The 17,440-nt window shown below is 41.1% G+C and overlaps 1 protein-coding gene and 1 long non-coding RNA gene across 3 annotated transcripts in view; one reads left to right on the top strand and one right to left on the bottom strand.

Moving 5' to 3' along the window:
• The window catches only part of PRKCQ (protein kinase C theta), a 181,321-nt gene extending 174,382 nt beyond the window's left edge, over positions 1-6,939 (bottom strand). Inside the window, exon 1 of one of the 2 annotated variants that reach the window (XM_049882028.1) lies at positions 6,750-6,939. The gene's annotated coding sequence lies outside the window, so the exon portion shown is untranslated. Of the gene's footprint in view, positions 1-6,396; positions 6,478-6,749 lie in introns of those variants that run through there. The other variant, XM_049882025.1, reaches the window with a different exon arrangement.
• A 2,091-nt stretch (positions 6,940-9,030) lies between these two features.
• LOC126074999 (uncharacterized) lies at positions 9,031-15,146 on the top strand. The gene is made up of 3 exons (XR_007517100.1): positions 9,031-9,824; positions 12,864-12,949; positions 13,739-15,146. It is a non-coding gene; the product is annotated as an uncharacterized LOC126074999 (long non-coding RNA).
• Positions 15,147-17,440: the final 2,294 nt, after the last annotated feature.

The following is a 17,440-nucleotide window of genomic DNA, read 5'->3' as shown; positions in this document are numbered from 1 at the left end:
CCTAGGCCATAGAGTTTCACTTTCCATTGTTTTAACAGATCCTTGCCATGCATGGCCCAGTGTGACAGGCAGGGCAGGTCCTTCCTTCCCCGAAAAGGAGGATGATGCTTTGGGCCAAAGTCACAACATGAAGAAGCTGGGACTCAAACCTTAGACATCTGATCTCAAGTCCTCACATCTGTGCTCTAATAAAAAATCATTAAACTGGTCCAAACATCATTCACCTTCAAATCCATGAGCTAGGAGGCTTCTGCGGGAAAAGTTCACTGGCTAGGTAAAAGTCTGGCATCTCAGAGCACTCAACTTGTGTGAGGACCCAGACAGGCCACACAAAAAAGCTTTCCAGGGCCTCAGTAGTTTCCTCTTAGCTAAGCCCAGACACGAAGTGAGAGGCAGTCCATGAAAAATAGCTACTAGATACACATCACCATTGAAATGCCAACGCATGTGAAATTTAGATTTCCTGCTCTGAGATTTTCTGTAGCCAGAACTCTTGTATCCTCAGCAAAAATGTAAAAAGAACTCCCTTTTCATCTATTAGCTGCAAAAAGTGTACAGAATGCCAAGACTCTCAGAAGTGCCAGAGATTATCTGAATGGAGTTCATATCCATTGGTAGAGAAAGCCACGTAGAGTTCCTCCTAAGAAAAGGGTCTCACGCCTTAACTTGACTTAAAAATGGGGTAGCTCCGCACATCAGTTTCCCCAGGACAATCTAGGTTTACTCCTGTTATCCCACCCTAATTATTCATAATATGCCCTTTCACTCTCAAAAGGGTTTGGACAGGAAGTTCGATGGTCATCGTGTTTGTCAGGCTCTGCATGCTGTAGCCGAGCTGACCTCTCCACTTTGCCCAGCAGTAACAGCCACACACACTGACAACGTTGTGTGGGAGGCACTGTTTCTTGCAGTATCACTCCTGACGGAGAGACCCTTATTTTCTTTGCTTTACAGATGGGGAAAACTCCATGGGGCACTTCTACTCTGTCCTATAGGGTCACTATGAGTCGGAATTGACTCGACGGCAACGGGTTTGGTTTTTTTAGTTTTCAGATGGGGACATGGAGACTCTGAGAAGTTAAAGGATTTATTGATGAAGTCATACAGCCCAGTAAGTGGGGAGTTGGGGTGAGGGAGGAACACAGACTTAAATCGAAGCCATCTGATTCCAGAGCCTAGAGACTTATCCTACTCCCTTCAACTTATCTGTTAGGCTCAAACTAGCCTGTGTTCCTTTCACTCCCTAGGATGCCATGATCACGTGCTGCCAGGCCACACTAAAAATGCTGTTCCCACCAACTGGAACACCCTTGCCTGGCTCACTATCACTTACCCTTCTGGTCTCGGCTCAGCTGTCACTTCTTCTGGGATATCTCTGTAGATCCTCCACATTTAGGTCCTTGTACACCCCCTACTACAGCACGTGTACATTCATTCCACACATATTTACGGAGGCTTGGGACGTGACAGGCCCTGCTGGAACAGCCAGGAATACAGCTACGGACAAAATGCCAGCCCTCAGGGAGCTTATATTTTAGAAAGGGAAGCAAACAGGATGTAAACAAGCATACAATAGAGTTACATACCACAGCATTATAAAGTGATATAGAGTAACATGATGAGGTCATCATCATACTTCCTTACAACTTCCCGTGTGCTTGCCCGCATCTCCCCTGTGGGTTATACAGTACAGTACAGGGTGCCAGCTTGAGTCTCATGAAAAAATGCCTGGGGACTTAATGAACAGTCATCTCTCTTCATGTTCTCTCCATTGTCCTGGAAATTTCGCTTGTTCTGATCAGTCACGAAAGATGATTAAACCTTTACCTTATCACCTGCAAAGGGCATCCTCCACACATTTAGAGCTATGGATACTAATGGCATATTTGTTTTACCCTCTCCAACTAATCATTTCTAAATCATGAGGTCCTTATTGAGGGCAGGGGCAACCACAGTCTAGGGACATTTTGTTTATCTTTTAGGAGCCCTCCTGCCTGTGGCTTCCCTAGTCCTTCAGTGGATGTTTCAGCAGTAGTTCTTCCAAAGATCCTGTCATAGGAAATGATATATACACACAAGGTGAGATAGGAAAACACAATGAATTCAGGAGTAGCTTGAACCCATAGACCCCTGGCATCGGGCATCGAGTGATTCAGTCAGTAGACAGTCCAGCACTGTAGTCAACAGCAAGTGCTTGGTGGTCAGAGAGATCCGGATAGAGGCCAGCTCTAAGACCTGGGCAAGTGACTTAACCTTCCTGAGCTTCAGCTTCCTCATCTGTAAAATGGGGATAATAAATAATAATAATATATAGTTCACTAAGGCTTTGTGAAGACTAAACAAGGTAGTAACGTTTGTCAAAGGAGCCTTGGCTGCACAATAGTTAAGCACTTGGCTGCTAACCAAAAGGTTGACAGTTCAAACCCACCAGAGGTTCCACAGGAGAAAAGACCGGGCGATCTGCTCCCGTAAAAATTACAGCATAGTAAACCCTATGGGGCATTTCGACTCTGTCCTTTAGGGTCACTATGAGTCAGAATCGACTCTATAGCACACAAAAACACATTTGTCAAATTAATAAATATAATTTTGAGTGTAATATCTGGCACTAACCCAGAAAAAACAAACCTGTCCCTGTCAATTGATTCTGACTCATGGCGACCTCTGTGTTACAGAGTAGAGGCGAGCTCCATAGGGTTTTCTTGGCTGTAATCTTCACAGAAGGTCACCAGGTCTTTCTTCCATAGTGCCGCTGGGTGGATTCAAACCACCAACCTTTAAGTTAGTAGCCAAGTGCAAAATGTTTGTGCCATGCAGGACCTGTATATTTGGCACATAAATTCTAAATAATAATGACAATAAAACCGGGCTTTATGGCTTTTGTTAGCTATGATTACTATCATAATCATCACTATTACCTTTATTCAAAAAGTAACTTCAACCTGAAAAAGGATGTGCTACCAAAGTGTGGTTTTAAATAAGGGCTAATTTAATCCCAGCAGAAATCCATGACTCCGGGCTAAGGGTGAGCGTGAACTGTTCTTAATTTCTGAAAGCTCTGATTCTCATTTCTACTCAAGAATATGTTTAGATGACACAGAAATCTGTACTTGACTGTTAAACTAATGAAAGGGGTTTCCATCACTGCATGGAAACACCTTTAATTCACTTTTCTGGCTCAACATCATGTGTTCCTGTGAGTTGCTCAGTCATGGTTTCCAGCTTAACAATTAGTATAGGTACAGAAAGACAAAGCTAGATGCACTGCTGCTTGAAAACGAGACATTTGAAGTTTTAAAATAATAGAAACAGAAAGAATGAGTTTAATACCATGTATGTCACCGTAAGACTAATTTCCCTACTTCCAATTACAGATTTAATCTTGGGCAAAAAATTACATAAATATGGAATCCCATGATGCATCTGTGTAGTCTGAGATTTCTCATCCAGTAACAATATAACACTTTAAAGGGTTTGGGGGAATTATTGTGCAAAAGAAAACAAAAGATTGAACCCTATACAAAAGAAATAACCTGAAATCAAATATATGCTTGTTAACAAACTGTGACTTTAGATCATTATATGAGCAATATTTTCAGGGGCAAACAACACAATCAGTAGTGACTCTAAAACACCAAATGCATTAAACACAGGAAGTACTCACTCTAATTCCTATTTTAAAGACAAATGTACTGTAATAAAGTATCATAAGGAGATCTGTCTGTGGACGGTTACTCCTGAATCCCAATTGCAGACTTCTACCAAAAGCCCACACTCTCAAAAGAAAATCCTGGAGCCAGTCCACAGGGAATTTTAGATAAAACATCTAATTCATTATACAGAAGAATTTGGTCTTTTCCCCAGAAGAGAGAGAATGTATTACAATGGAACTAGGAACCTTTCTAGAAATGACCAAAGACAAATGGGCTATTCAAGGGGGCCTCCAATACCTGCTGTGAACAAGAGAAACAGAACGTTAGTGTACAAAAGGGTCTTTGAAATTAGATTAGAAGAACTGAAATGTGAATAATTTAACATCCCTGCCATAACTGAAAGAGAAGTGAGACATCAGCAGAACAATCAAAGTTCCAGAAGCTGTATCACGTATGTGAAACACGGATTCAACGAGAAGTTTCTGTTCTAGGGAGGTGGAGCTGGTGAGAGAGCAGACACACACAGAAGCATGCCCTAGCGTTAGTTGCCATCCTGAGCCACCATAGCACACGACCATGGCGGAAGTGAACATGACAAGCTGTTGGTAACGAGAGTCTTGCCTGGAAACTTAACAGTTGCAAAGTCTAGAAGACAATCGCAGGAGGCTGAAACAAAGGCTGCTGATGCCAAACACAGGTTACTCTTCAAATCAAAGATAAAAGTTTACAAGAGAGAAAAAGAAATCTTAATTTAGACTGAATTGCTCACTGGGAGGAGTTTCACAGCTGAGGCTTTGAACGTTTTAGAAGATATTCCTATGCTGTGTCTTTAAATATATGTACACCCAATCAGCAGAAGGAAGAGGCTAACGAGAGCACTCTGTGGCAGACACCTGCATCAAACAATGGCACTGATATCTGAGGGATGCTAAACAGCTGTGCATAAACTTCAAAAGTAATTTGCAACCAAATTAGTTAAGCGTCACCCTCCTTCCCACTAGACACAGCATTTTTAAAAGAGATCAAGCATCCAGGGTAGGTCTGCCATTTTGCAAGATGTACTCATGATAGTTACAAAAAAAAAAAAAAAATGAACATGTTCAGGAGTAGGATGGAGAGGCACTGGACCTTATGCACAAGACTTGTCTATCAAAGAGGCATGGCCAGTGATGACCACAGCTTCCAAAGAACAATGCAGGGGAAAGGCAACAACTCCGATGAGCTGCCATACTTCTCGCTTCTTTCTCAGAGCCTTCTGAAAACCCAGCACCTGAGAACTCTCTTTGCCAAAAGACAAGGACAGAGAACCAGGAGTGGACAAACTGCAGGGGCAGATGCTCCAGAACTTGTAGGCATTTCACAAAATTCAACAGGCTTGGTATGTATTCAGAAAAGGCACCTGGAACTTGAAGGACCTGGACTAGCTGCCGGTTTATTTTCACCACTGACAGAGTTCAGTGAGTCCTCATTCTTCTCTCCAAGTCACCACCCCGCTCATTGTCAGCTTGTGCGATTACTGAATAATCTTTTATTAGCACAACTTTGGGCCGGCATAGTTGCAGGACAACTGGGAGGACAAGGAGGCTCTGTGGCACTCTCTTTGCAGAAATAACCAGAATCTCCCTGTTGAACCGGTGTTTGGGCCTTTTCTTCACACTGAAGGGGTTCTTTCACCATCAGAATCTCAAGGCTTTAGCGCTGACAGCCAGTCTCACGTTAATAACTGTGGCTCTTAACTCCAAAAAAAATTAACTCTACTTTGTTAACACATATTCCCAAATCAAAATCACTGCAGTCAAGTTGATTCCGACTCATAGCGACCCTAAAGGACAGAGTAGAACTGCCCCACAGGGTTTCCAAAGCTGTAAATCTTTACAGAAACAGACTGCCACATTTCTCTCTGGCAGAGCCGCTGGTGGGTTCAAGCTGCTGACCTTTCAGTTGGCAGTCGAGCGCTTTAATCACTGCATCACCAGGGCCCCTTCATTTGGCCCCAGAGGTTGAAAATCAATCTCACCCAAGGTTACAGAATTGAGCACCCAGACTTTTTTTTTTTTTTTTTTTTTAACCTACCAAAGACCTACCTGGCCTTGCCACAGGCCTGTGAAAAGAAACTTGGTTTGTTTAGAAGTGCGAGTGTTAATAGCGGGGGCGATGCAATAGTGAATACCGGAGAAAATGGGTTATTCTTCCCCGTGGACAGGTTACCATCTCCATAAGACATCACTCCATACAAACTTTTTGCAAGAACACAAACACTTTCCACCTTCCTCCCTCTCCACTCCATTAGTTCTGGTGAGAGTTAAAAAGGGAAGAAGACAACCTTCCCACTCCCCATACCCGGTAGGTAGCCTCCCCGCGGCCAAATTCAGCAGCATCCTGTGCCATCAGCGCGGAAGAAACCGAAGGAAAAAAATTACAAAAAAGTTTTCTTTTCTGGAGCGCTTTTCAATTTCGTTCTTACGCCCTCTTCCCGCAGCCTTCAGCCCTCTTCCTGGAACATCTCAAAAGGACACTCGGGTTTGCTGTCCTACCTCCCCGCTGCCCATCCCCTGTTCCGCTGTCCTTGCACGTAGCAGGCGCCCCGAGGCTCCACGGGAGCAGCGCCGGGCGCCCGCGCTCGACCCCGCGCGCCTCCCCGCTGCGGTCAGCAGCCGCGGCTTGAGCACCTCTTCCTTGCTCCACGACACCGCCGTCCCAAGCCCCGGGGCAGGCGACGAGCCGGATGGCGAAGCGATCCTACCTGGTCTGTGGCCGCCGGGCGGCTGCGCGTCCTGCCGGCGGGGTCCGAGCTCGGCGGCGGTGCTGCTCCCCTGCGGCGGCGCCGAAACTGGCGGGGCGTCCGTGCCCCGAGCTCGCCGAGTGGGTGCGCCCCGCGCTGCGGCCGCCGGGGCAGGCGGGGGGCGCCGGCGGGAGCGGACGCGCCGCGCGCTGCACAGCGCTCGCGACCCCTGTGCCGCCGCGCACCGAGATGGCCCAGAGTGCGGATCTCCGAAACTCCCACCCATAAACCCGTGCGCTCAGCCCTACGCGGACATCACTGACTCATTACTTTTCTTCCTATTGTCATCCTTTCGTCCACTCCTCACTCCTTACTTAGGACTTCTTGCTGCGCTCTAACAGCTGACGTTGACATGCCCCCAAGGAACTTGGACCAGGAGGCTGCAGGAAGCGATGATGGGAAAGATGGTGGGATAACGGTGGTGATGCTGCAGGGAGGGTTGAGAAGTGGCGCGTTTTCATGAGCGATATTCTGAGTGTCAGGAAAAGGAGGATCGAGAGTACATGCTTTCTATTTCTAATGAAAATGAGACACTAGAATTATCCTTGCGGTGAGAAAGACTAAGGTCATTCGGTAGAAAAAAACTTAATCTGTTTTTACACTAGATACGATTGGTGAGCATTTTTCTTTTAAAATTACTTCCAAAAGTTTGGGTGCAATTCTGCCCTCTGGCTAATCTTCTCTAGGTTATTTCCCACTCTTGTGATTTTGATTTTTATGCACCGTTGTTTTATATATAATTTCCAAAGTTACATAGCTTTCAACTTTACAGCCCTGGAGGCTTTCAGTGTCTTGTTGTTACAGTGCAGTTAGTATTTTAGGACAGACTTTTATGCCTTGTTGGAAATACTAACGCTGATAATAGTGGTAATAATGGAGTGGTTTTTCCTATACTCTATGAATTCACGTTTTATTCAGGTTAGAAAATTATGTCTGGTTACCAGTAGTATTACAGAGATGTTTCCTTTCAATTATGTCACTAAATCATTAAAATGTTCTTGGCTAAGCCTTGTGTTCCTCTAATATATTAAGACCAGATTAGTCTGGGGAATAAAACAGTGGTCCCCCACCTCCCCCCCCCCTTTTTTTTAGAGTTTAAAAAGGCATAAAAGGGCCAAACCTTTGATTAGCAAATTATAGAAGTATAGCATGTCAGAGTTGAAAATAATGTCAAAGTACAGCTGGTCCTAAACTTTGAATTTATTGATGAAGAAAACAGAGGCCCAAAGGGATTTGGTAATGATTAAATTACTATTGTTACCGTGTGGCAGATCTGCAGTGGGAAGCCACATATGGTGACTCCCCTCATCTATATGAACTCAGCAAAGTAAACACACACATTTTAAGGATAAAAACATATTCTGTGAAAATTATCGCCACTCCTCCCACCCCCATTTGCTAATGTCTGACAGCATTGTTGAATTGACCCTCAGAGCCCAGGGCAGAATCATACACCATAGAGGCTGCCACCTCGTGGAAGATTGTAGCCAGGAGGCAAAAGTAGACCAGAGCCCAGAAGTGCTGACTCACCATCATATTAGAGCCTGGCACTTAGTAAGTGTTCATTATGTATTTGCTATTGAAAAATGGCTGGAAAATGTGTCTATGGCTGGGAGTAGAGTGGCAGGGCTGCAACAATGATCCGCACTGTAAGCCCAGCTTCCCTCTACAGAGAAACCTCCCTGGTTTAAAATGCCTTCCTTCTGGCTCTTTCACTAACCATCTTTAAACAAAACCTACTGCACTGAGAGGGAGAAATGGCAAACTCCCAGTGGCTGACAGTGCCCACTCATGCCTCATTTGTGGGTTTTCATTGAATATATGAGGAGGATAAGTTTATATAAAGACTCGGGAAATTCATATATCCTTTTAATTTCGTAAATAGTGGTTTTTAAAAACATTTCATATAATGATGGTGATGAGGACGTTTACAGAGCACATTTATGCCAGGCACAGTCATAGGCAATTTTGATGCGCAGTTTCATTTAGTCCTCATCTTTTTTATGTAATAAGTATTATTATTACCATCTCTGTTTTACAGATGGGAATGATGATGCTTAGAAAGATGAAATAACATGTCCAAGATGCCACAATTAGTAAAGACCAGAACCAGGATTCAAACTCAGTTTGGTCTAGCTTCTGAAGTGGTCCTGTCAAGCACCATTGGATAATGCTTCCATTCATACAACCATGCTTTCAATTTTCTGCTTTTCTCTTGTTCACTCTTTTGGACAATCGATCTCTGGAGACCCATGCCACTTTAATGTTCTACAATCCTGTATAGTCCTACTATTAGAAAGCCATTAACCTGAAGTCTTCATCTTTTATACAGTATTTATTTTATGTAAAAAAAAAAACATTTTGGAGTCTTAAAATCTCATCTAAAAGAAAAAATCTAAATTTGTTCTTGATACGTGTTAGGTTAGGTTAGACATACCCCTCACCCTTTTGACCCCAGTGTCCTATATGGATACCTCTAGGACAGCCAGCTTTCCATCCCCAGCCTACAAGGTATTTCTGTTTTATATCAGACTGTGTTGTATTGTTTTATAAACACCGCTGCTCAGAAGTTCTCCACACCTTTGTTTCCTGGAAGAGGAAATGGCATTTCCTGGAGAGGACTGCCTGTGGGTGGTGAGGTTCCACTCATTACACTAAACACACCCCGAACTTTCAATTGTGTGCTGCTTTTCCTCCTTCAGTTTCTGTCCTCAGGTTTCCTGGAATAGTGCTGCTTTCAGACTGTGGGGCAGCTACTTCATTTCGCCTCAGCTGGGATTAAGTGATTCCCGCTTTCAATCCAGTGGCCTTGCCCAGGAGTTAAGGAATGAGCGACTCCCATGAATCTTGTCCCTGGAGCTATCTCAACCCATCTTCCTTAAATATGGAAATTGGAAAAGGGAGCTTGAGAGATCACTTGGCTTTTATCTTGGACCTCAAAGGAGATTGTGCTTTATCCCCCAAGAAGACTACCTTCTGTACCCTTCTGTGGGACTGAACTTCCGTAAAGGATTCAGGCTAGAAATGAGAAAGAAGATGTTCTTATTTTGAGCCTCAAATTGATGAAGGGTGGCTATGGCAAACACAGACAATTTGAGTACAATGTTATTTAACAAGGACATTTCTGTCTCTGCAGAAATCACCACTCAGAGGAAATCAGTTTGGACTATCCTATGAGGATTCGGTGCTCAGCTGTCCAGTTTTCCAAATGCCTGGCAGAGATTGCTTTTAAAGTGACTCCTCAGAAGAATCAACCTGGAATTAGAGGACCATGATCAACCCTAACCAAAGACTTGACTAACATGTGAAGTCCAGAATAAATTTGTTCAGAAAATGTCTAAAGTATTCTAGAAGCTGTGGGTCAAAAAAGAAGCACAAACAAAAAACAGGTATTTTAAACTCACAGCTTGGGCTAGAGAAAGGCAGATGTTGTTTAATGTCTTCAATATAACTTGAGTTTCAAGTGGGGAAGAGGGTAATTAGAAATTCAAAATTGTTATTATCAGAAGAGAGTTCTAAGCCCCGAAGCAAAAACCAGTCCTCGACTTGGACGGTAAACAAACCTTGATGACTGTTAAGAATAAGACTAAAGGCAATTCTTCCAAAGAGTGAGGGGGATGGTGAAAGGAGAATGCAAACCCTGCACTGAGGTGTTAAAAAAAAAAAAAAAAGTTGGAAATGTTAATACTATGATCTTTTAAAAAGTTCAGTTATTTGAAATATTTGTTATACATGCTTAGCCACGTTAATTTAAAAATGTAGGAGTAAGTACTATCTCTTCATTTAAGAAAGAGGCTCCAAAGAGATGATGAACAAAACTAATCCTAGCTAGTATTTATCGTGCATTTACTACATGTTTCAGGCATGGAAAGAGCCCTGGTCTCGCAATGGTTAAGCGCTTGGCTGCTAACTGAAAGGTCGGCGGTTCGAACCCACCAGCCACTCAGGAGAAGAAAGATGTGGCAGTCTGTTTCCACAAAGATTACAGCCTTGGAAACCCTGAGGGATAGTTCTACTCTGTCCTATAGGGTCACTATGAGTCAGAATTGACTTGACAGCAACGAGTCTTTTTTTTTTTTTTAATCAAGCATGGTATTAAACACTTTATTATTTCATTTGGTTCTTACAATAAATTCCTTCAAATGGGTAATATTCACTTACTGCATTTACAGATGAAATGGTTGAACCTTTAAGAGGTTAAATAAATGACTTGTTAAGCTCACTCAGCAAATGAGTAGTGGGCCAAGGCTTGAAGCTCAGTCTGATTGATGCCTTAAACCCATGATTTTTACCATGATTTACACAGAAACAAGACACAAGCTATAATTTCAGCTTGAAATAGTAAAATGATGTATGTCTATGGATGTCCTGATTAATAGTCTGATAACCAAAGAGTTAACTCCTGTATAGATAGCCAATTTGTAAATTATAAGGTATCAAAATGCTCACCTAATCTTAAACCATGTAAAATAGAATAGAATTTAATCCTTAATGATGCAGATTTAGAGTACTGTCAAAAAAAAATTTTTTTTAATATTTTTAATCCCTGCAGCTCATTTTTTCCTGAGCATCGATTGTCATTACATTTTAAAAGAATGAAATTGAGTAAAAAGTGTTAAAATTAAAAAAAAAGTAGAAGGAATTATCAAAACACGATATTACTGGCTTATTTTAGTTATGGCTTCCGAACTCCTATAGATGCTGACTTTTTAACTCTGTACTGCCAATAGAGAGACTCTACTTGATTTTATTTTACTTGATACACAATTATCTGAATCAGACAGCGAATGATTACATTTTCGCTGTTTTTAACATGGGTACTAGTTACTAGTGAACATCTGCTGTGTTTCCAAGTTCTCAGAGTAGAATCAGTGCAAAAAGGGAGGTCCTGTATTTCCAGGGGTCCACAGATATACAAACAAACATACAAAAAAAGCCACTGCTTTCAAGTGAATTCTGACTCACGGAGACCCTACACACGTTACAGAGTAGAGCTGCTCTGTGGAGTTTTCTTGGCTATGATCTTTACAAAAGCAGACCACCAGGCCTTTCTTCCAAGGCACTGCAGGGTAGGTTTGAACTGCCAACCTTTAGGTTAGCAGCCAATTGTAAACTGCTTTCTTAAACTCAGGGAGTTCAGAGATATCAGCACAATGAGTTTTGCTCAAATGGATATAAAGTTTTGTCTGAAACTGAAGGGATATTGATCAGATAGTACTCTACGGAGATTACTTTCTAGTGATTCTTTTCCACCAGGGGAAAAACAATAGCAACATCTGAAATAGTCTCAAATCATACATTTTGGTGAGAAATCCTTCCCCAAAGGATTAATAAATCTGAAAATTAACTTGTGAATCCAGGAGGAAGAAACCAAGATGACACCTTCTACCATATTTATAAATTTGGTTCCTGCAAGTCTACAATTAGACATAGTGCAATTGTCCTAGAGTTTGAACTTCTGTCAATGAGGGCACATGACTTAGAGTAAATCATTTTACCTCCCAATTTCTCTTTTTGAAAATGTAAATACATCTGCCCCCTCTTCATTCCCTCATTCTTTAATCCATACCCTTCCATCCCACATACCATGTATAGTTTTACTCTACCATTATCACACAAAAATCATTGGGGAGGGAGAATAACCCTTCATTTTACAATAAAATATGTAGGACTAGATTGCATGTATTAGCAGGTTTCTTCCAGCTATATAATTCTGAGGACAAATGTCAATTTAAAAAAAATTCTAATGCTCAGTGTAATTTGCCTGTTGATGTGCTTATTGCCAATGCATTACATTCACTAATGTAAGAAATATTCAAATGCTCTCAAAGAAGTCACATACTGGTGGTGCCAGGGAAAACACTGAAAATCATTTCTCTCCTGCTCGCATACAGCTTTCCTGACTACACCATAGCTTCAACCATTCACTTGAAAGTACAAATGTTGTGTAAGAAAAACATAAGGAGTTTCTCAGTGGTTAAAACAGTGGCCTAATGAGGTTAAGTTGACCGTAATATCTGGCTGTTGTGTGGGTCAGTTAAGTGTACTCTGTTTCATGGCCACATTTTACCCTCAACCCAAGGATTTATCGACCAAATGTTTGTTTTGGGCCCCAAACCACAACCTTCAAGACTGGTTATTTCATTTAAACTTGTATCAGCTCATATGTTTTTGAGCAAGTCCAATCTGATATTTTCTTTCTCGTTTTTTTTCCTGTCTACCTCTAAGCAGGATCAGAAAACAAACAAACAAAAAAAAAGGTAGGGAACTCAAGCAAGTAGAGAATGATGTACTTTGAATTAAAAACTGCTCTATAAAGCACTGCCTATAAAACATTACAAAGTATTACATAGCACAGTATTTTATATATATGCTCTCAACTGTCAGAATAATCTTATAATATGGGTGTTATTTTTCACATGTTACAGATGAGAACATTGAGACTCATCGACGACAAATAACTTGTCCAAGATGATATAAGCAAGTGAGTGGTGGAACCAGGATCAGAACCCAGGTAGATCTCAGTCAGAGTCACTGCTGCCAATTAGAGGCTCAAAATAGGCGTTACATTCTACAGATTTTGAAATATGTTTTTGTTTTTTAAATATAAGTTATGCATTCACACGCATGTGGACACACATGCACACTTGATTAGAAATTAGGGGAAAGTAAAAAGAGAAAAAAATTATCCACAGTTCGTGTTTTGTTGTATTTCCTTACATTCTTTTATTTATGCATAACTTGAAATTATTTTATTTAAAAAATAATTTTTACTGCTTTGCAAGATTATAAAGGAAGGAACACTTAGAGGAAATTTGAAAAATAAAAAAGTTACATGTAAAAGAAATATTAAATCACTCATAGTCTTAAAATATAGAGATAGCTGCTGGTACAAAAAAAAAAAAAAATATAATTTTTTTAGTTTTACTTTGGTGTCTCATCTTAGCCCTGGCTGAGATCACACATCCTGAGACTGAAGCCGAAATTTATCTATGGTATACAATTTGTAATCTACACTCTACAACACCACTTGTTTATAGTTAGCTCGATTTTGACTTGGCTGTCGATGTTTCATTTTTCAAGGAGCTGCAAATTTGATTTTTACACAGATGACTGGGGCATTCCGGTTGCTCACAATAGGACTAGCTACTTCGCTTTTTACTGAAGGCCCAAAATGACTTCCACCAAAAAAATACCTCAAAGAACAAATAATGAGACTGTTTAGAACTGCCCTTAGAACTCCACAGAATAATTTAAACATTTTATTTTTTATTCAAACGGCACTTTTTTTTTCTTTAAGCAGTTTCTGCTTCGCTGTGAAAGAAAACCACCAGCTCCCTGTTTACTAGTTGGATGGTGGGCTTTTAAATAGAAGAAACTTCTTTCGGTAAGAGTAAAGCAATTGATACTGACCCGCCAGATTAGGTAACTAAATTTGGGTGTTACATAAACTTGGGAAGGCAGCAGGAATGTGGATTAAATTTTAATCACACTAAGAAAGTTTCTCTCTAAGCAAAAGACAAGTTGTGCCCTGAGAACCTTGACATCATGTGACCTGACCTGCCAAGGGAACTTAAAAAGACTTAGAAACTTAAGAACATAAAAAGATTTCTGGGTAAAACCCAGCAAGGTGCAGCACATTCTAGCTACTACAACTTTGTTACCAAAGCTTCCACTTTCCCTCACAACAAAGAACCGGAGCTTAAGAAACCAAGCAGTAAATGAATGTAAAGTCTTTAAACATAAACGCTTGAGGTTATGGTCTTTCGAATGTTCCAGGGAGTGTCACTAAAATAAATGAATAAAATGGAAAGTATTTTACATGTATTTGTTTTCCCAAACCTCTCTGCATCCCCTTACCTTTTGCAGACTAACGTTTTCTCTTTTCTGTGCACTTTCATTTGGGTAGAATGAACACCTCTTCCAGGGTTTTTTCTCACTTTAAATTCTTCCTTTTTTTCTTAGCTATGAAAGAAAATTCCAAAAATTCCGTGATCTTTTTTGTAATACCCTGGGCATAATGAATTCGTTCTGTACGCGATGGGGAGGAGGTGGAGAAACTGGATTTTCGTGCAAATGAGTTGAAATTGGGGACATTGTTTGGCAGTATCTACTAAAGCTGAATTTAGGCTTGCCCCGTGACCCGGGAATTCCACTCACGGGTACACATGTGAACTAAAAACATGTACAATAGACTCATAGCAGCACTCTTCATAATCATCTCAAACTGGAAACAAACCGAAATGTCCATCACCTGTAGGATAGAAAATTAAAGTGTGTTTTTTTAATGAATGGAACACAGCACAGGCAGTGTTTCGTTCTGCTATACATAGGGTCTCTATGAGTCAGAACCGTCTCGATGGCACCTGATAACAACAGCAACAGCAATGGAAATTAGACTACTTCTACATGTTACGGCATGAACAAATGTCAGAAAGCCAGGCACAAAAGAATACTAACTGTATGACTTCATTTACATTAAGTTCAAAGCCAGGTAAAATTAATTTATACTATTAAAAGTCAGGATAGTGGTTATGACTTTGGGGAGAAGGGGCATAAAGATGGCTTGTGTTGCATTGGTGATATTCTATTACTTGAAGTGGGTGGTGGTTACACAAGTATGATCATTTTGTAAAAATTCACCTAGCTGTGCATTTGTGATTTGTATACTTTTCTGTATGTGCCAACTTCAATAAAAAGGATTATTTAAAAATGGCATATGATATAGTCATGTTTATAGAAAAACCTTTCTGAGTCACCAGAAATAAACAGGGTGAGTGTTCCATGTAACGGACTGTCTTTGGAGAGCTCCGTGAGTGGAGATTATGTGGCAAATGCATTTAATTCATGCTCTCCGTCTCTCTTTCTCTCTGCTATTCAGTATGCCAAGTTAAACTCAATGACAACATGACCTCTAACAAGTAGTAAACACTTCCTGAATCCCTTTTTTTTTTCTTATTTGCTGAGTGAAACAGTTCGATATGATGATGTCTCAAGATCCTTCTGATCCGCACTACCAGGATTCTAGGCTCCTCGTCTTACATGAAAGAGCCCTGGTGGCAGCACTTGGCTACTAACCAAAAGGTTGTCAGTTCAAACCCACCCAGTGACTCTGAGGAAGAAAGGCTTGGCAATCGGCTTCTCTAAAGATTACAGCCCAGGAAACCCTATGAGGCTGTTTTACTCTGTCACATGGGGTCACTATGCACCCAAAAGCGAAAAAAAAATCTTCTCCATCAAGCTTCTCCTCATCTCTTGTTTTCATAGTAGTCTTCTTTTTTTTTTTTTTTAAATTAAGCTCCTGAAATCATAGGACACACTCTGTGCTCTGGAATGATGGTCTGCTGATGACATTACCACCCCACCCCCCAGCGTCAGCTCTGTGCTTGGATTAAAGTTCTCTGTGTGCTTCCCAGGGCTTCCTAGCATCATGTCTTATATGGAACAAGTAATTAAAAAAAAAATTTTTTTTCAAAGACAAAAGTTCAGTAAAGAAAAGATTGGGTTCCACAGTATAGCCAGTGGGTAAAAGGCTCAGCGATTTAAAAAATAAAATTTATTCTAACTTGGTCAAAACACAGTTAATAACAATGGAATCCAATAAAAAATGCACGAAGTACAAACGGGAGTAGTTAGGACCCACTCATTTATAAAAATGGCTGGAGGAAGTACAGCCAGAATGCTCCTTCGAAGTGAGGATGGCGAGATTTTTGTCTCGTACTTTGGACATGTTATCAGGAGCGACCAGGCCCTGGAGAAGGACATCATGCTTGGTAAAGTAGAAGGTCAGTGAAAAACACAGAGATCCTCAATGAGATGGATTGACGCAGTGGCTACAACAATGGGCTCAAACATAACAACAATTGTGAGGATGGCACAGGACAGGGCAGTCTGTTGTTCTGTCATACATAGGATTGATGTGAGTTGGAACCAACTTGATGGCACCTAACAACAACAACATGACCTATTCAACATTGTTATTTGTAGTTAGCATGTCTACAAGATTAAGTATTATGAAGTTACTGTCATTATATACATTAAAAAAAAAAAAACCCAAACCCATTGCCATTGCCATTGAGTCGATTCTGACTCATAGTGACCCTATCGGCCAGAGTAGAAGCCCCATAGAGTTTCCAAGGAGTGCCTGGTGGATTCAAGCTGCCAACATTTTGGTTAGCAGATGAGATGTAGCTGTTAACCACTACACCACTATATGCAGGTATTGGGTTTTTTATATATAGGCCAAAAAAGAATCATCTGGAAAATTTTAACTTGAGATAATTAACGGTAAGGTTTTAATGGTAGAAGTCATGGAAACAGATAAAGAATATCTAAAAGGAAGGCTGGATAATAAGAATTTGTCAGCTTGTCTTCTGTATTGTTTAATTTGTACTCTTTAAGGAGTTGGAAATGCCTATTAAAAAGGCATGTTTATTTAAAAACTGCAGCAGGATAAATTTCTTTTAGCTTGATATAAATACCCTTTTGAAAACATCCACTTTCCTTTATTTTTAATTTCTATTTGCTCACCAAGAACCATTCTGATTTGTGACTTAGTCCCCTGAGTGAATGGAACAACACTGGTTATCTTGTGAGGTAGACCCTCTCTCATGGATAACAGACTAGCCTCTTGTGTGATTCTTCATTATGCATTGATTGTTGTTATGTGCTGTCGAGTCAATTCTGACTCATAGAGACTCTGTAGGACAGAGTAGAACTGCCCCATAGGGCTTTCTAGGCTGTAACCTTTATGGGAGCAGATTGCCAGGTCTTTCTCCCCCAAAGCCTCTGGGGAGTTTGAACCACCAACCTTCCGGTTAGCAGCTGAGCACTTAACCGTTTATGCGACAGGGCTCCTTATAATACTGATTACACAGACAAAAACGAGTTTCTAATACTGCTAAATCCAGTATCAGGGCCTGGAACAGGAGTCTTCAAGGAGCAGCCACCCGGAGGGGTTCCTCCCCCAAAAGCAAGCTGTATTGAGAAGAGAGGGGCCTCATGT

The sequence above is a fragment of the Elephas maximus genome, chromosome 4 (genome assembly GCF_024166365.1).
Source record: "Elephas maximus indicus isolate mEleMax1 chromosome 4, mEleMax1 primary haplotype, whole genome shotgun sequence".
Classification (NCBI taxonomy): Eukaryota; Metazoa; Chordata; class Mammalia; order Proboscidea; family Elephantidae; genus Elephas; species Elephas maximus.
This window is presented reverse-complemented; position numbering and strand designations above follow the sequence as displayed.